The sequence below is a fragment of the Ambystoma mexicanum genome, chromosome 13 (assembly GCF_040938575.1).
Source record: "Ambystoma mexicanum isolate Mex_15411 chromosome 13, UKY_AmexF1_1, whole genome shotgun sequence".
NCBI lineage: Eukaryota > Metazoa > Chordata > Amphibia > Caudata > Ambystomatidae > Ambystoma > Ambystoma mexicanum.
This window is the reverse complement of record NC_090938.1, coordinates 773,999,622-774,020,451: the sequence shown is the minus strand read 5'-3', so window position 1 is coordinate 774,020,451 and position 20,830 is coordinate 773,999,622.

The window sequence follows — 20,830 nt, the reverse complement described above, 5'->3', positions numbered from 1 at the left end:
AGCGAGGAAGAAGTTAAATAAATCAGTAGAGAAGTACTGCAAGAGTACAGGTCTACACTTCATAAGACACAGTTTACACCGGAGCAACCCGGACATGTTCCACCAAGACGGAGTGCACCTATCAAAGGTGGGGATGGGGGTTTTTTCCGACAACATTTTTAGGGCACTCCAAGCAAGAGGCTGTAGGTACTGGGCTTTTGGGGGGGACCTGAGTGGGCGTAAGGGACACCCACTCAGGTGTGGCGGCATGTGCCCAGGAACGAAGGCTCAGGGATAACAAAGACTCAGAAGGAGCCTTGAGCGGCTTCGGAACTGGACACAATGTTCCCAAAAGCATATGTATATGTAATGGTTGTTATATTGGATTTTTCTGTAGAAAAATAAAATGCCTACGGCCTACAAATTTTCCATACACACAAAGTTGTCTGTAACTTATTATTAGCTAGGGATCTGGTAAGAGCAGCAAGGTGAACCCACACTACTCAGCCTATGGGAGCACCAGCGCCTGTGGGAGCACCAGTGCCTGTGGGAGCGCCAGCGCCTGTGGGAGTGCCAGCGCCTGTGTGTGCAGCAGCGCCTGTGGGAGCACCAGCGCCTGTGGGTGCAGCAGCGCCTGTGGGTGTGCCAGCGCCTGTGGGAGCGCCAGCGCCTGTGGGTGCACCAGCGCCTGTTGGTGGACCAGCGCCTGTTGGTGGACCAGCGCCTGTGGGAGAGCCAGCGCCTATGGGAGCGCCAGCACCTGTGGGAGAGGCAGCACCTGTGGGAGCGCCAGCGCCTGTGGGAAAGGCAGCGCCTGTGTGTGCACCAGCGCCTGTGTGTGCACCAGCACCTGTGGGAGCACCAGCGCCTGTGGGTGCAGCAGCGCCTGTGGGTGCGCCAGCGCCTGTGGGAGCGCCAGCGCCTGTGGGTGCGCCAGCGCCTGTGGGAGCGCCAGAGCCTGTGGGAGCGCCAGCACCTGTTGGTGGACCAGTGCCTGTGGGTGCGTCAGCGCCTGTGGGAGAGGCAGCGCCTGTGGGAGCGCCAGCGCCGGTGGGTGCATGGTGAATCTGGATTTTCTCTCACTGTGTAACTTTCTACAGGAAGGAGAGGGGGTGATAGCCATGCTTTCATGCAGGGCAGTTTCTAGTCAACTTGGTGCCCTGGGCGAAACACTAGAATGCGCCCCTTCCCCTCTCCCTCACGCCTGGCACACGTAGTCTTCCCTGGGGGTCACCTGAAGCTGGCTGTACAGCAGTTCTCCTCTCCTCTGGAGGTCACCTGCTGCTGGCTGCCCAGCAGTTCTCCTCTCCTCTGGGGTTCCCCTGCTACTGGCTGTACAGCAGATCTACTCTTCTCTGGGGTTCACCTTCTGCTGGCTGTGCTGCAGTTCTACTCTCCTCTGGGGGCTCTGGGGATCACCTGCTGCTGGCTGTACAGCTGTTCTATTGTCCTCTGGGGGTCACCTGCTGCTGGCTGTACAGCAGTTCTACTTTCCCCTGGGGTTCACCTGCTGCTGCCTGTACAGCAGATCTACTCTTCTCTGGGGTTCACCTGCTGCTGCCTGTACAGCAGATCTACTCTTCTCTGGGGTCACCTGCTGCTGGCTGTACAGCAGATCTACTCTTCTCTGGGGTTCACCTTCTGCTGGCTGTACTGCAGTTCTACTCTCCTCTGGGGGCTCTGGGGGTCACCTGCTGCTGCCTGTACAGCTGTTCTATTGTCCTCTGGGGGTCACCTGCTGCTGGCTGTACAGCAGTTCTACTCTCCCCTGGGGTTCACCTGCTGCTGCCTGTACAGCAGATCTACTCTTCTCTGGGGTTCACCTGCTGCTGTCTGTACAGCAGATCTACTCTTCTCTGGGGTTCACCTGCTGCTGGCTGTACAGCAGTTCTACTCTCCTATGTATGGGGGCTCTGGGGGTCAGCTGCTGCTGGCTGTACAGCCATTCTATTCTCCTCTCTGGTTCACCTGCTTTTGGGTGCTCATCAGTTCTGATCTTTTCTGGGGTTCACCCACTGCTGGCAGCCCAGCAGTTCTTCTCGCCTCAGGGTTCACCTGCGGTTGGCTGTACAGCAGATCTACTCTCCTCTGGGGTTCCCCTGCTACTGGCTGCACAGCAGATCTACTCTCCTCTGGGGTTCCCCTGCTACTGGCTGTACAGCCGATCTACTCTTCTCTGGGGTTCACCTTCTGCTGGCAGCCCAGCAGTTCTACTCTCCTCTGGGGTTCCCCTGCTACTGGCTGTACAGCAGGTCTACTCTCCTCTGGGGTTCCCCTGCTACTGGCTGTACAGCAGATCTACTCTTCTCTGGGGTTCACCCGCTGCTGGCCGCCCAGCAGTTCTTCTCGCCTCAGGGTTCACCTGCAGTTGGCTGTGTTGCAGTGCTCTCTCCTCTAGCGTCACCTTCTAGTGACAGCCTACTCTCCTCTGGGGAATCTCCCCAGCTACTGGCTGTACAGCAGTTCTCCTCTCCTCTGGGGTCACCTGTTGCTGGCTGTACAGCAGTTCTCCTCTCCTTTGGGGGTCACCTGCTGCTGGCTGTATAGCAGTTCTACTCTCCTCTGGGGTTCACCTGCTGCTAGCTGTACAGCAGTTCTACTCTCCTCTGAGGGGCAGGGGGGTCGCCTGCTGCTGGCTGTACAGCAGTTCTACTCTCCTCTGCGGGGCGGGTGGGGTCGCCTGCTGCTGGCTGTACAGCAGTTCTACTCTCCTCTGCGGGGCGGGGGGGACGTCTGCTGCTGGCTGTACAGCAGTTCTACTCTCCGCTGGGGTTCACATGCTGCTGGCTGTACAGCAGTAGTACTCTCCTCTGGGGTTCACCTGCTGCTGGCTGTACAGCAGTTCTACTCTCCCCTGGGGGTCACCAGCTGCTGTCTGCTCAGCAGTTCTACTCTCTGCTGGGGATCACCTGCTGCTGGCTGCCCAGCAGTAGTACTCTCCTCTGTGGTTCACCTGCTGCTGGCTGTAAGGAAGTGCTACTCTCCTCTGCGGGGCGGGGGGACGTCTGCTGCTGGCTGTACAGCAGTTCTATTTATTTTTATTTATTTTATTTTAATGTGATATAGTTTTATAAACAAAAACTTTACACATAATTCAACATAAAAATTACACATAAAACATAATGTACACATAAAATTACATTCTTATTCAATTTCAAAATTGCAACTTTCTCCAAATCAAATCAGAATCATATACACCGCTAAGACTAATCTGATGATTTATTTCCTGGCTATTTCAGAGGTGGATTGTTCTTTAAGTTTTACTTTGACCGTATTCCATACTCTGTAAAGGGCCAGATGAAGACTTACATTCAAGGTATTGATACACATATACCAGAAATCTTTTGATTTAATGTGATCTAAATTATGCACATACTTACTATAATGCTTCATATAAATGGTACTCAATCTGGGGCATAACATGAGGACATGTCTTGCCGTTTCGATGGCAGTTTTATTCATACATATCCTACAGAAGCGCTCTGATTTGGGAATAGCCCTTTCAGGGCCAAGGACATTTAGGACAGGAAGATGATTAATACGTAACAATAATAGGAAACGTCTCAAGTTATCTGAAGGGCATAAGTTCAAATATCCTTGTGCCTTTCTATAGGTGTAAAGTATATGGGATATGAACCCATAGCTGTGTAGGCTTTCAAGATGTTTGAAATTATTTTGCCAATCCCAGATTCTTAAACGCTCTCCCATTTGATATTTCAAATATTCGAAGTTCTCACTCCAATTAGGGATCCACTCAATCATCTCAAATAATAGTGTCATATCTCTTACATACTTAATCTGCTTATTCCCAATTATCTCTTCTTTCATTGTCAGCAGGAGAGGATTGCTAGTACTCAAATGCATCTTAATATAGAGTTCAGCTCTTTTCTTTAAGACTAGAGCTTTTAAGGAAGGTAACCCCAATTCTAGTCTTAGTATCGCCATTGGTATTCCTTGTGGGAGACCCAATAGCCTACGCCAAAACCTTCCCTCCAATACCTGGAGCCATTCAAGATTAAGATGAGTCAGAGCTTCCAGTCCGTAAGTAACCATAGGCACCAAGCATTGAATGTAAAGTTGGCGTGCTGCCCAAATGGAGTAGCCACTCTGCTTGTAAGAGAACTGGGAAATCATAGTGGTCAATTGTGCCGCCTTTATTTCGCGATTTTGTATACAAGAATGGAGATTCCCTCTAGAGTCAAATTCCACTCCTAGGTATTTATAGGAATGTGTATATTGGATTTCCAAGCCTCTGATCATCATTCTCGGGCGGCTCACCTTACCATGACTATAAAGAATCAGTTCTGTTTTCATATGATTTATTATAAGTTCATTCTCCTCCGCATATTTCCAGAGCCTCTCAGCCGAGCGAGTAATCCCACTGAACGTGTGGTCAAATATCACCACATCGTCCGCATAAGCCATGATTAAGCAATGCTGGGTACCTATTTTGGGGGGGCAGTTATACACCTCACGTAAATATTCCGGAATGTCAGAGACAAATAGATTATACAGGATCGGTGCCGTTACACACCCCTGTTTCACCCCTCTGATTTGCCTTATCACCCTAGTTGTAGCCCCGCTACCATCTAGCCGCAGCTGTACTGAGGTATCTTGATGCAGGAGCTGTAGATAGTAAAGCAATCCTTCGGGGCATGCCATTCCCCTTAATTTCCTCCACAGTTTCTCTCTATTGACAGTGTCAAAAGCTGCCTTAAAATCAATGTATAGAGCATACAGCGGAGGGTTATTCGGAGAGAGAGCTTTATCTCTGAGACTATTCATAATCAGCAGATTATGAGTAGTCGAATATCCCGTTCTAAATCCGCTTTGAAAGCGGTCCAAGATTCCCATCTTTTCTGCCCAAGTTTGTAGTTTCTGCAGAAGCAAAGAGGCAAATAATTTGCCCAAACAATCCAGCATGGAAAGCAGACGATAATTACCAGGATCCGTTCTGTTACCCCTTTTAAATACCGGTACAAGTATTGCTTTTTGCCAGGTTTCTGGGATTCTCCCCTCAATTAATACCTTTTCGAAAAGTATTTTTAGGAGATTGGCCCAGAAAACCGGGTTACTCTTCATGAGTATATTAGAGAGGCCATTCGGTCCTGGTGCACGGGAAGCTTTAAGTTTAGTGATTTTATCTATAAGTTCTTCCAGATGTACCGGGAAGGGCATGGGGATATGTATGGTTGTGCCGAAAACCTCCGCCCTATCATCTACTGTCCCGTTACGTTTCTCAAGAAAATTGACCCATTCTTCAGCGTCAATCGGATTTGTTTGAGGAGTTTCCCTGCTTCCCCTTGCCTCCCCCAGTAATGCCCAAATGTTGCGGGAATTTCTTGAGCAAATAGTTCTCACGGTTTTTTGCCAGCATGCTAATTTTTTTGATCTTTTCCAGTATTTTAACCATGCCCTATACTGATTTTTAATCTTTTTAGTTTCAATGTGTAGATTAATCAGGGATTGTGTATTGGCCCTGATTCTGCGTATCTCCTTTCTTAATAGACGTTTAGCATCTCTTATTACTTTATCATAGGTCTCAATCGGGCCCTGTTCTCTAATAACAAATGATGATTTTTTAGTTGCGTATTTGCCTGTAGAATTATAAATCCACCCTTCAAGGTCCTCCATAGATAGGTTAGTAAACATGATGTGATAGTCATTGTTCCAATCACCATAGTCCTGACTTGCTCTAAGTATGTTTTTCTCGGACCATATTATTCGTGAACTAGCGTGATTAACAAGCAGGCTTCCTGTCGTTATTGTAGGGGGGGATTTAATACCACTGTTCAGGGTAAGGCTGAGACCATTATGATCACTCCAATCATTGTCTACTATTCTCATGTCTTTAACTAAGGATGCTACCTCAGCACTGATAAAGCAGTAGTCAAGCGTACGACACTTCACACCCACTCCCCATGTGTAGTGTCCCGGGTAATCACTGATAGTTCGTCCATTTAGACATTCCAGATCCCAGCTCCTCATAAAACATAACCACTTCTCCCCTTCTTTATCATTACAGTCATGCTGCATAATGGAATGCGGGTACAGGGACTTGTTGTTAGACGTGCCTCCTTCTCCTTTCATAAGGCAATTAAAGTCACCTGCAATAATGATGAGGTTACTTTTACATTCATTTTTCCACGCACTCAACAGATCATGCAACCTGTCTTGAATTTGGTCACTGGCTGAGGCATCATAAGGGTTATAGAGATTGATCAACAGTAACTTGGCCCAATTATCCTTAAATAATATAACTACTTCCACTGCTTTGATATTATCCCCCATTTCAGTGAATATTTCTCTGGATGTTATTGATTTCCTTATCCCAATCATCAATCCCCCATATGGTCTACCCATTTGCCCTTTTTTGGCAAGAGTATGATACAACTTATAGCCATCTATTACAATCGGTGCAGTTAGCCAAGTTTCTTGCAACATGAAAAAGAGGTGATTTGTGATAAAAGTTAATGACCCATTAGTCGCCGTAAAATGTTTAAAACCCCTGGTGTTCCATGATAATACTGAACAAGTTCAGGGTTTGTTTAGAGCCCGGGGTAGCGCCTCTGCTAGCCATTTAAGAGTGTTCTGAATATCACTCATTTGAACTTGTTTCCCAACAATTGGCAGGGAATTGGTTTCACCATTGATTTGGACAGATTGCATTTTATCATTAATCAATGGATCTATATCGTGAGGGTTAACATCTACACCCAACCCTACTTGCATCAGATAGTCTTTATGTTTTCGAATCAGCTGAGCTGAGGCCAATACCGTACAATGTAATGCCGTCACATTCGGGTTAGTAGTGTGTAGAGGCTCCACAAAAGAGAAGTCCTCTGATCTGATGACTCTTAATTGAGGGATCATGTGGAGTTTTCCAAGCATAGCCGATCGTGATAGCCATTTGCCACTAAGTTTCTGATTCAGATTCTTCACAATACAGATCTTATTTCTTTCACATTTCTCTTCTTTCATTGGCACCGAGGCGTCCTTCTCCGGGTTCACACTTTCATAGATACTATTAACACTATTCCTTTGCGGAGTAGGGAATTGATTATCCATAATATCTTGATTATCAGTAAGAATAGAATCTTGACTTGTGTTGCTCACCGTCGATACATCTTTGGGTTGCTCTGGCAATATCCAACTGGTAAGTGTTCCCGGGCCCTTCTTTAGTAGATTTTTCCTTTTCTGGGCCCTTCTTTTTGCTTTTCTTGATTTTTGCTGCGGCTTAGCAGTATTAGGTAAGGGTGAAGCCACCATCACCGGCACATTCCTTAGTGCAGCTCTCCTCGCAATTCTGCGCTGTTTTTTAGTCAAGTGGGTATTTTCTTCCTTTATAGGAGACACAGTCCCCTCAATGTTCGTGTCAATAGCCGATAATTCCGGCTCCTTTATTTCTTCGGGCTGCTCTTCATGAGCGAAGTCAATGCCCGAGCCAGGTAAGTTCAGCTGCAGAACAGTATTAGCATGTATTTTCCCACAGAGTTTTAATAGTATTTTTGGCGCAAATTGCAATGAAGACATTGACGCCTGCAACTCTGCAATAGCTTCGGAGTTCAATTGTGAAGATTCATTTGATCGATCTTCGTTATGCCTCCTGGATTCTTCAAGATCGATCAATAAATTAGGTGATTCAGAGAGTCGGCCCTTACCAGAGATCTCTGATGAAGCATTTATTGATTTTAACACTTGCGCTTCTACTATAGGACTTACAGCTCTCTGGGTATTCTCGGTCTCAATACTCCCCACCCTGCCAGTATGCGGGGGGGCCATTGATTTCTGTATAGAGAGACATAGATCGAGTAATGAATTGTTGTCAATATCATCAAAATGTGTCATCTCCAGGGAACGACTTCCATTATGTACTATCGACGATGTCTCCTCAGTATGTTCACAGCTACGTACACATGGGATTTTTCCAAATAAAGCAGGAATCGTTCCTCTAGTATTAACTGGAGCTTTCAAATTATTCCCCCCCGATAAATTGGTGGCGGGCATATTTATATTGTCGGTCTTGCCTTTCCTCAGATTATAAGAAGTTTTAACAGCGCGTGTTTTTGGAGGCATATTATCTCCAGAAAAATAGATGCAGGAGATTTTATTTATTTATGTCCAAATAATAAGTCACTCCTTACAGACTCCCACAGCTCCCAGAGGTAAAATACGCAGTTGCTGCGCAGGCAGACTCAACCCTTTACCTATCGCTTCCCTGTCGTCCACAGGAAGTCCAACGGTCGATTTCCAGCATCAACCAGTAGGTCTGTGGACAAGAAACGACCTCCACGGGTTCAGACCAAGGCCGACTGGTGCTGTTTTGCTGCGGTTTTCCCCAGCCTTACCCCTCGCTCTCTCCAGGTACTGGACTGCTGCCCAGCACTGTACGTGCAGGCCTGCCCTCCCGCGGCTTCAGAGGGGCTTGCGGGGGGCTCTCAAGGAACTCACCGTAATTCACTATCACCCTCTGTCATCCGCGGTACGCTTCACCAGGTGATAGCTGCTCCCAGCGGGCCACACACAGCCCCGACGCCTCCCGGCGCGTCTCCAGGATCGCCGCCAAACTAGTTCGCTCTCCGCTCCCGCACACACCACTCCAGGCCGACACAGCCCCGAATCGCCGAGTTGCCGGGACGCTGTAGCAGTCACTGGGCGGTCTCTTCCGTTAGAGGAGCGCACCTTCTTCCGCGTCACTGTCAAGCCGCACTGAGACCGGAACGAAAGGGTTTCAGCCACTTCCGACAGTGATAAGATTACAGCAAGACACAGAGAAAGTAAAAAACATCAGCAGACAACAAGCCCTACAACCTAGCATCAAGTTCTACTCTCCCCTGGGGGTCACCAGCTGCTGTCTGCTCAGCAGTTCTACTCTCTGCTGGGGGTCACCTGCTGCTGGCTGCCCAGCAGTAGCACTCTCCTCTGGGGTTCACCTGCTGCTGGCTGTACAGCAGTAGTACTCTCCTCTGGGGTTCACCTGCTGCTGGCTCTACAGCAGTTCTGATCTTTTCTGGGGTTCACCCGCTCGGTAAGATGAGCAGAGAAAAATTATCCAGGTTTTTTATAGATGGGGAGATAGTTTTACTCTCTCAGGAAATAAAATAATGATTTGATAGTTGCCAAGAGTCAATAGAGAGACATAAGTACAATGCAAACATAGAAAGGAACATATAATTGCACACATGCATGTGTATATAGTTACTGCAGCTGTCTAATGGGATAAACTAAAACAAATATAGAACTGAAGACCATGTGGTTTGAAAAGAAGTCGCCAAGAGAGAGAACAGCAAAAAGAAAACCATAAAACAGTTTATAAATAAATACTAACATTACTTAAGACCTACCAATGGTTGTAAATAACCACTTTCTAAAAGTGCCACTAGGGGTCAGTGTTGGCCAGGGAATGGGAAACTAGCAATTACCGAGAAAGCAAGTGATTCATAACCATGTAAAGTGGCTTTCCTGCAACAGAGATGAGCCGTAAAATATAAGTGAAACTCCAAAAGACAGGAAATATCACTGAAGAAATGACTCCACACCAAGCGCCTATAGAAGGACATTATATAATAAATATTGCACGCAAAACTAACATTGAAAAGCCCTTCTGGTGCGGACGCGGGTGACGTATGAGCAAAGTTGCTACAGTTTTGCAATATAAATGTGAGAGCCGCATATATGGGGGTGTAGATAGGCTGGGAAATTGGCGGTGGAGGGGGCAAAATGGGGAATGCAAAGGGCGTCTCAAACTCAGATGGTAGATGTAATGGCATTGAACCATCTGGATCAAAATACCAGTGCCCCCCCTTTCAGATACAGAACAGTAACCCCAGCCCCCCAAAACAAAGGACAGTGCCCGACTCCTCCCTCATTTCTCTCCCCACTTAAGAGGCAAAAGTACCCCGCACTTCTTAAACATCCCAGGACAGCGCCCACAAGAAGTAGTTGCCCCCCCTTTGCAAGAACTTCAGTCCCGTCTCCTCCCCCCTGAAGTAAACTGACAATTGAGCCCCCCTACAACGGACACTGCAAGGACGAGCAGTGCCCCCCGAATAAGGATGAGCCACTGCCCCCACAGCTTCTCCCGTCCGCGGACACGATGAGCCAGGAATGAGCGGTGCCAGGATCCAGTGTCACCTCACCTGCAAGAGAGAAGCCCGGCTCAGAAACCAGCCAATCACAGGGCGCCAACAGCCTGTCAGTCACACCAACAGCGAGAGCTCAGCCAATCACAGCCTCCTCTCCCAAACACCTGCATACCCCGCCTACAGCCAGGGCCATCGTAAGCATTTTTGGGGCCCAGGGCAGGGACACCTGTGGGCCCCCCTCCACCGAACAAAAAGGAATTAAGGGGTCTGAATATCTGTTCACGCCCCTCCCGCCCCATCGTGATCATCACTCATAGCTTGATATGCTGCCTCGCAAAATAAGCGTAGGTTCTCCCTTTCAGGCCCATCACCCCCTTTATTCTTGTGATCAGAATGACAAAGAAGTAGCATTTCAAGGACAACATTCGCTGTCCACAATAAGGTACTTGTGTTGTAGCATAGGGACAGGACACTTTTCCTCACTAGCAGCCACAAGGAAGGTATACTGGCCATAGTATGAGTGCAGGACACAGATCATATGAAAAAGGTGCACATAATACAGAATAAACAACTCAGATTAGCCACCTCACATAATGCATGGGTACAGGAGACCAGTTGGAAGCAAGAAAAAAGCTACACATATCATAGCATACATAGTGAATGAAGATAGAAGCTTCTAGGAAGGTGTCTGAGACTGAGATTAAAAGGGCATATTTTTCAAGTAGTGTTACCATTGGAGAGCAAAGAAACAAGTGGTTGTGGTGTGCAATATATAAATGCTCACTAGTATTATAGGGGAAGTAACACTTTGACCAGAGTGGCTTACCTACAGATCCAAAAATATTTGGAGCTGCATCAACTATTAGGTACCAGACAATCAGGCTTCAGGCCTCAACATGGCACCGAAACTGTGCTCATTGATCTCAAAACCCAGGTCGATGAGCTGAGAGATCTTGGAAAGACTGCCCTACTCCTCCTCTTGGCTCTCTCAGCGGCATTTGACCTGGTGGATCACGATGTGCTATGTACCCACCTGGAAACAGCAGCCCACTTCTCCACACATGCCATTGCGTGGATCAAGTCGTTCTTAAGTGGCAGAACCATGAGGGTTTTCTCTACCTCTGCAGCGGCTGACCCAGTACCCATCACATGTGGCGTTCCCCAGGGATCCTGTGTCTCTCCGACCATGTGTAACATCTTCACAAAGCCCCTGTTTGATGATCTGGACCTTCTGGGTGTCCCCTACACAAACTATGCAGATGACACTCAGATCCTCATCCCACTCTCGGGGGATTATGAGCAGGACTTGGCCTTGGTGAATAAGATATACCTCATCATCCAGGCATGGACGGCCCGTCATGGTCTCTGCCTGAATGATGGCAAAACGGAACTCATCATACTAGGGAATACACAAAACATCAAAAGACTGAACAACGACTATTCATCATTTGCTATAGATGGCCACACCATCAAAGTAGCAAAAGAGGTAAAAACACTAGGTTTTTACCTCGACTCTTGCCTTTCCCTAACAAAGCAGGTGAGTGCGATGGCCTCTAGCACCGCAAACACCTGTAAGCTGATTAGAGCAGCTAAACCATACCTGTCCACTACCAGCTGCCTCATCCTATCAAGAGCTCTGGTATTATCCAAATTGGACTATTGCAACGCACTATACATAGGGTCTAATAAACACTTGCTGCAAAGAATCCAAACCTTGCAGAAGAATGCCCTTAGAGCCGCACTAAGAATCCCAAGAAGAGAGCATATATGGGACATCAGAAGGCAATCTAACTGGCTCTCCACAGCTGACAAAATGAAACTTAAAACAGTATCACTAACCTTCAAAAGTATTACTGACTTAGCCCCCAAATACCTAACAAAGATTCAAAAGAAGAACTTCCAATAGACCCACCAGAGAAGCATATACCAACCAGCTAGTTGTGCCCCCATTTAAGTTGAGCACAGCCGGAGGCATCAGCTTCCCTGTCAAAGCGGCCCAGCTGTGGAACTCCCTCCCATCTTCCTTTAGATCTGACCAATCCTATCCACACTTCAGACTTAACTGCATTAAATGGCTCAAAGAAAATGACCTATAACTGACCGACACTAGGACTACTCACGCCTGACCCGTCTGTTAACCTGCAGCTGAACGCATACTTATATGCTCATCTCCCCCGCTTACTCCACCTTGCTCTTTGACTTTCAATGTATACTGTGTATACACCTCTGTGTACAAATACCTGTGTATATAACCATGTATATTGTCATCCTTTGCTGTCAATGCATCCTGTAACTACTTGGAATGTGTAACTGTAACATGTAAGCTTAAAGTATTCTTGAACACGCGCCCCCGTATACATCCGGGTATGGCGCACGCTATAAATAAAATAAACAAACAAACTATAGCCATTGCAAGCATGTGTGAGGCTTTCTTGAAGACCATACCCTGAGGACGAAATCACTCTGAAGGGTGACATTTTTAAAAGGTTATGGGACTGGTAATTTTAACAGATTAGGAAATATGAGATTAAATGAGATGAGGATCACACATTGGTTAGGCAGGGATGCTGGGATTCGGACCCTTTCTGCAAATTCTGCCATTTTTTTTTTCAATTCTTACCATGAATTTAGACAATGCCATTTTATAGAAGTGACATGGAAAGTACACACATCCCAAAACCCAACATGACAGTATTTTAAAAACCAAGTTTTATAGAAGCGTATTATGCAAAATGACGATGATTCTAGCTTCATTGTCTCCATCATCAAGGGAAGTATTAAAGCACTAGCAGTCTAACTGATGTTACCTTAACAGATTGTATCTGGGTTTCTCTTTTGTATTTTAAAGCTTTAATACGCTAAAAACACAGGCTTGTGAAATTGTTATTTATAAACATGCAGATAAACCTTTGAATTGTACAAAAAAGCAAAGTGTTTTTCTGTCCAATGAGCAGACCTAAAAATGTGCTTGCCAGAGGCCTGCAATATCGGGTTGCTTTCTTCTGTGTAGAACCCCTCCCACTCAAATGGCCTATTTAAAAGGAAAGATCAGCTAATGGGCTATAAAATGCCACCAGCATGTGAGAAGGCAAACCTTTTTTCGCAGAGGACAGCACAGTACTGTCAGTGATATAAGATGATTTGTCCAGGATCACTGTATCATCTGCTAACAAAGCCAGGACACGAGAATGAATGCCTTGGTGTCACAGTCTTGAATATGGTTACACTTATGCTTATCATTAGGGGTGGCTGCCTAGGTTTTACAACCACCCATCTGAAGAAACCGATTTCTGATTTCTAGACCGTCACCATACTGATGCTTTTTATTTTTATAACAACTGCTATCTGGTGTAGTTACATTGCCGATAATAGCACCTGATGTGCTACAAAACAAAGTACGTATACATGCAGGTTTTTCGACTTCAGATATAGGAAAGGCTGAGTCGGCCTTGCTGGAATTGGTTTTGTATTCTTGCATATGAACACGGACACCTCTGCAATGAGTGCTTAACACACTAAGCTATAATCTGAACCATTGCAGCTCTCAAATGTATCAATATGCATTTCGTCTTTGGCTGTTGCACATGATCAAGAGGGCGCCCACAGAAAGGTGAGACTGCTACAGGAGGTGTGCTATAGTGAACACACAAACTATGTATACTAGAGTGAACACAGAAAGCATCAGAGGATGAATTAATCAGAGCAGAAAGTTCTCGTCAACAAAAGACAGGCAATAGGTTTAACCTCAGCAGCCTGCCATAAAATATCCCAATCTGTGCCATTTATGTTTGGTCAACAATGGAAACATACTTCAAAAGATCATGCAGCCTTATGGGGGGCCCCCTCCAAGGTGGGGGCCCGGGGCAAGTGCCCCTTTTGCCCTCCATAAAGATGTCTCTGCCTACAGCCCAGCAGGAATGCAGCTGTTCCTCGATTCTTACATGAAACCCAGAGGGACCCCCAAATTCAAGAGATGACGGAGAGACCTCTCCCCCCTCCCAACAAGTCTCCTCACTTCCTCATTCTCCACCTCCATCAGTCACCTTCATCTCAGGCCCCAGGGGGTCTTCGGGTCTGCAAGGAATGGGGGGTTCAGAGGGGTGGGGGGGCGATGAAAACGAAGAAACAGAGAGAAGAATGCAAGAAGGGGGGAACGAGACAGCCAGAGGAGAGAGCAAGAAAGTAAAGGGACAAGCAAAGACGGCAGAGAGGAGGAAGAGGGACACAGACGAGAGACAGGCAGAGAGGAGACAGTGAGGCGGTACAAGAGATCCGCAGAGAAGAGAGGGAGAGACGAGACAGCAGAGAAGAGAGGAGAGTGGGAGGGAGCGGGGCACAGAAGAGAGACAGGCAGAGAGAAGGGAGAGGCGGTACAAGAGATCTGCAGAGAAGAGAGGGAGAGACGAGACAGCAGAGAAGAGAGGAGAGTGGGAGGGAGCGGGGCACAGAAGAGAGACAGGCAGAGAGAAGGGAGAGGCGGTACAAGAGATCTGCAGAGAAGAGAGGGAGAGACGAGGCAGCAGAGAAGAGAAGCAGAGAGGAGAGTGGGAGGGAGAGGGACACAGAAGAGAGGCAGGCAGCGAGGAGAGAGAGGCGGGTACAAGAGATCCGCAGAGACGAGAGGGAGAGACGGGACAGAGGAGAGGGAGAGAGACACAGACGAGAGGCAGGCAGAGCAGAGACAGTGAGAGGCGGGTACAAGAGCTCTGCAGAGAAGAGAGGGAGAGACGAGACAGCAGAGAAGAGAAGAGAAGAGAAGAAAAGAGTGTGAGTGAGAGGGACACAGAAGAGAGACAGGCAGAGAGCAGAGAGGCGGGTATAAGAGATCCACAGAGAAGAGAGGGAGAGACTAGACAGCAGAGAAGAGAGGATAAGGAGAGGGACACAGAAGAGAGGCAGGCAGAGAGGAGAGAGAGGCGGGTACAAGAGATCTGCAGAGAAGAGAGGAGAGTGCGAGGGATAGGGACACAGAAGAGAGACAGGCAGAGAGGAGACAGTGAGGCGGGAACAAGAGATCTGCAGAGTGAAGATGACGACGAGGCACAGTAGAGTGAGGGGAAAAGAGACATAGAAAGAAGAGGAGACAAGGAGGACAGACAGACAAAATAGCACGCAGAGGAGAAACGGGAGAAAGAGACATGTAGTGACGGGAGAACAAGAGAGAAGTAGGGCGAGAAACTAACAGAGGAAGCCAGAGAAATACAGGCAAAGAGAAAGAGGCGACAAGAAGAGAGCGACAGAGGGAGACCGGGTGAGTGACAGAGGAGCATGGATAGAAACTTAAACAGGAAGACAAAATGGAAAAACAGAGACAGGCATACAGGAGAGAGAGAGAGAGAGAGAGAGAGAGAGAGAGAGAGAGAGAGAGAGAGAGAGAGAGAGAGAGAGAGAGAGAGAGAGAGAGAGAGAGAGAGAGAGAGAGAGAGAGAGAGAGAGAGAGAGAGAGAGAGAGAGAGAGAGAGAGAGAGAGAGAGAGAGAGAGAGAGAGAGAGAGAGAGAGAGAGAGAGAGAGAGAGAGAGAGAGAGAGAGAGAGAGAAGAGAATAAAGGTCTGCAATGGGGAGAGACACTAGGAAAAGACAGAGGAGGAGGAACAGAGAACATGGACTCAAGAGAAGCAAAGACAGAAGAGATGGAGAGGAAGACAGAGGGGCAGAGAGTGGGGAGAATGAAAGGGAGATAGAGAGGGATAATAGGAAAGGACATGCAGAGAGGAAATAGAGGGGCCGGTGACCAATAGGCAGACAGCAAGGGAGATGGAAATCCCAGCAGAGGGGGAGAGGCAGGGAGGAGAGAGGGAAGGAGACAGAAAACTAAAGAGGAGGGAGAGAAATGAAGAAATAAAGGCAGGGGTGTCCATGAATGGCTCACGCGCCTTGCCCCCCTGACCCCACACACAGGCGCTTCTCTCGTGTTTTTAATGCAAATGCTGGATATTGCTTGAGATTCCAAAAGTGTGGTATTGGATTAAAGTATGAAATAAACCCAGAGGGGGAGAGAGAGAAACACAGCAAGAAACAAAGAGAGACAGAGAGAAACACAGCAAGAAAGCACTATTAGCAGGCAGAGAAACACAGCAAGAAAGAAAGACACGCAGAGAGAAACACAGCAAGAAAGAGAGACAGACAGAGAGAAACACGGCAAGCAAGAGAGACAGGCAGAGAGAAACACAGCAATAATGAAAGACAGGCAGAGAGAAACGCAGCAATAATGAAAGACAGGCAGAGAGAAACCCAGTAAGAAAGAAAGGGAGAGATGCAAAGAGGGAAACACAGCAAGAAAGAAAGATTAGCAGGCAGAGAAACACAGCGATAATGAAAGACAGGCAGGGAGAAACTGCAAGAAAGAGAGACAGGCAGAGAGAAACACAGCAAGAAAGAGAAACAGGCAGAGAGAAACAGTAAGAAAGTGAGACAGGCAGAGAGAAACACAGTAAGAAAGAAAGGGAGAAATGCAAAGAGGGAAACACAGCAAGAAAGAAAGGGAGAGATGCAAAGAGGGAAACAGCAAGAAAGAAAGGCGGAGATGCAAAGAGGGAAAAAGCAAGAAAGAAAGAGGCAGAGATAAACACAGCAAGAAAGAACGACAGGGAGCAAACAGATGTACAGAGAGACCGGGAGTAACAAGCAGAAATGAGAGACAGGGAGAAACAAGTAGAGATGAGAAACAGAGAGACCGAGAGAATCAAGCAGAGATGATAGACAGGGAGAAACAAGTAGAGATGTGTGACATAGAGACCGGGAGGAACAAGCAGAGATGAGAGACAGGGAGAAACAAGTAGAGATAAGAGACAGAGAGACTGGGAGAAACGAGCAGAGATGAGAGACGGGGAGAAACAAGTAGAAATGAGGGACAGAGATACCAGGAGAAGCAAGCAGAGATGAGAGACAGGGGGGGCTTGAGAAACAAGCAGAGATGAGAGTCATAGAGACCGGGAGAAACAAGCAGAGATGAGAGACAGGGAGAAACAAGTAGAGATGAGAGACAGAGAGACCAGGAGAAACAGGCACAAATGAGAGACAAAAAGACCAGGAGAAACAAGCAGAGATGAGAGACTGAGAGACAGTGAGAAACAAGCAGAGACTAGAGACTGGGAGAAACAAGCAGAGTTGAGAGACCAGGAGAAACAAGTAGAGATGAAAGACAGAGAGACCGGCAGCATATGGACATCAAGAAAAAGCAAGGGGAACATTGGAAAGAGGCATGAAAAAGACAATGAAAGAGAGAGAGACAGAGAGTAAGAAAGAAAGACAGCGGGTCATTTTGCAAAACCCTGGATGTGAAAAAGTGTAAAGACAGCATTACACATGAAATCCTGTCTTTTTTCCAATGTGTGGGATTTTCTTTTCGTTTTGAGGAGACTGGAGGCACTGAACAGAATAACACTGTCCATCCTACATCCTTGCTCCACCCCAAAACAGCACATGGTTTAACACCAGCACACAATTCCACGCTGGCATAAAACCAATGGATTCCCTATGGATTCCGCCTGCTATTTACACCTGGTAAATGCAGGAGGATTCCACAGGAGCTCATGGTCAAGGTCTCCTGCCATCGTTTAATGGGGAGGCGACTCCGCTCGGTCCTTAAGCTTGGTAACTGTGTGATCATCGACAACAATGAGTCAAAGGAGGGCTCAATCACTAATGAACCTGCTAACAAATAAATAAAGAATGGTAAAAAGAGCAAAAAGAAGGCGCACAAGAAAAAGGCTCATACTAAACAGGCTGATTTTAGTGGCAATCCAGGATGGGCAACGAGCCTAGCTTGATTAATTCCAGCTGAAGAGTTACTACCCTTGTGATCAGTGATCAGGGCTCATATGACACTCTACTATTAGAAGGAAATAAGACCAAAGTCTCCGCTTAACATGCTACTAAAAAACAAAACTACATCAAAAGGCTTCCAGCTGCTGAGTCTAATACTCTTTCTACTAGAGGTGCCTCCAGAAATAAAGACAACATCGCAGGAACACCTGTTCCCCCTAAAAGCACTGGCTCATTTATACAGACTACAGGAACTATTAAGTGCCAACCATTACCCGAAGATTCCCACATTCTGGAAGATTTGGAAAACCCTTTTCCAGAGGACAATCATGGGATAACATCTAACGCCATTGCTTCGGACACGCACCCTAACGGCTCCACCTAATATCCGTCCATGAGGAAAATGGAGTCGCTAAATCAGTAAATGGGAACAGGGGCCTCTACCAACCTCATTCTAAGCTCACAAGGCGACGCTATTACTGTCGCCAATGATGCTCTTGGGTTAAGACATGTTGATGTTCACTCTCCCTTGGAAGAGAAAGAAGGATCGGCTGCTACCAGCTGGCAGCGCTTACCCTCAATTCTACAACCACAAAATCCACGTAGATCCTAGCGCACTTTTACCATTTTGTCCTGGAACACCTGAGGCTTCTCCCACTTCACTGAACCTGATGGTTTATTAGAGAACATCCCCAATTTGTGTGTATTGGCATTACAGGAAACCTGGCTCCAGGATAACATGGAAATCAGCGGCCGCCATTCCATTCAAACTATGGCTACAAGGGGACTCCAGGGCGACCAAAAGGAGGATTGATCATTAGTGTTGATAATACTTACCAAATCACCAAGATCAGCACTTCAGGCGACTCAGTGCTTGCTGCTATTATTATCTGGGCCCCGAAGTGTGGCCATACAACTTCTCTATTAATCATCAACATTTATGATTTACTCCCGAGGCTTTATCATGCTAAACAGTCTTTGCCCAGGTGTATCGCCAGAGTGATATACCAGAGTGACTGACAATAGTGCATTGAGTATGTCTTTGTAAACATCAACATGTACCCAGATATGAAGGTCTTAACAAGAACAGAAAGTGACCACGTTCCCCTCCTCTCCTATATAAATTACACTGAGCCAGCTCATGGTAGTGACCCCATCAGCAACTTACTATAAACCAAGGGCGAGTTGGAATCCAGGTAATATTAATAAGGCTGTTTGCTTGATCACTGATCTCGAATTAGATTCACAAGCCACTTGCAGTGCAGAGGCCTTAATCAACCGCAGCACCACTTTCCTGCTAGCTGCATTGCAGACGTGGGCCTGATTCAGAGGTGCATGTTAAAATGGAAAAGTGGTGTGTCTCTGGGCCTGATTCAGAGGTGCGTGTTAAAATGGAAAAGTGCAGTGTCTCTGGGCCTGATTGAGAGATGCATGTTAAAATGGAAAAGTGCTGTGTCTCTGGGCCTGATTCATAGGTGCATGTTAAAATGGAAAAGTGCTGTGTCTCTGGGCCTGATTCAGAGGTGCATGTTAAAATGGAAAAGTGCTGTGTCTCTGGGGCTGATTCAGAGGTGCATGCTAAAATGGAAAAGTGGTGTGTCTCAGGGCCTGAATCAGAGGTGCATGTACCAATGGAAAAGTGCTGTGTCTCTGGGCCTGATTCAGAGGTGCATGATAAAATGGAAAAGTGCTGTGTCTCTGGGCCTGATTCAGATGTGCATGTTAAAATGGAAAAGTGCTGTGTCTCTGGGCCTGATTCAGATGTGCATGTTAAAATGGAAAAGTGCTGTGTCTCAGTTGAATGACACATCTTTCCATGAAGAAATGGATTCTGATGTAATCCGAGAGTGGCGGCAATATATCAAGTCTGCCACTCCTGCAAAGCCGGGATTTACAGCATAGCAACAGCCTTGCCAACCACCTCATGTGTAAGGGGCTGGCAAGGACTGTATTCTGAAGGTTAGAGCACCCTTTCTGCACCAGCCTAAAGAAGCGTTAATTAACAGCACCCTGGAGGTGTCGTTAGTTATGAAAAGAGGCGGTATTCCTTACAAAGTGTTAGCTGTTCAATAAAAAAATTCTAGACTGTCTGAAAGAAGTTTTCTTTTCAAGCTGTCAGTGCCACATTTTCTGCGTTACAGAAAGTGCTGCCGTGACTCTACAAGCTGACGACACTTTCTGTGCTGTGGAAATGTGTCTTTTCTGTTTGCTTTTGACCAGAGATGCTCTTTACTTTACTTTTACTTTATTGAATTTGTATTGCGCACCTAAAATCCCGGAGGCGTGAGGGCGCAGGTACCAGTACCAGGTACCAGTAAACACAATATTAGCAAACTCCAAACCTTGCAGAACAATGCCCTCAGTACAATATTAGGTATCCCCAAAGGGCAACACATCTCAGACCAGAGAAGAGCCGCCAACTGGCTTGTCATCAATAACTGTATCAAGTTCAAAACTCTCAACATTACAGATAACTGCATGAATAACAAGGCATCTGCTTACCTCACAGATAAATTCATCAATCATACTTCTGAACGGCCTATCAGAAGAGCCCAGGCAAACAGCATCAAAATCCCCAATTTTAAATGGAAAAGAACGGGAGGTTCTAGCTTCCCTGTACTAGCTGCTCACCTTTGGAATTCCATACCAGACTCACTCAGAGCTACCCCTTCCTTTCACGTGTTCAAAGCCAAAGCTAAACGCTGGCTCCACACTAATGACTGTTCATTTCAACCTGTATGTATCTGAACACTTTGTATATTGAATGTAAATACTCTGTATCAGTAATCTCCCTTTCCTTTCACGGAAACTATGCTACAATGTAATATAATATTTGATCTACATATCCTCTGCTAACATAAGTACTGCATATTAACTATGTACCTGTAACTAAATAACGTGCATGCGCCCAGTTGCTTAACGGCCAGGTGCGCTCTATAAATAAATAAACAACAACAACAACAACAACAAGATCAGAACAAAATGGGCAAAGGCATAACAA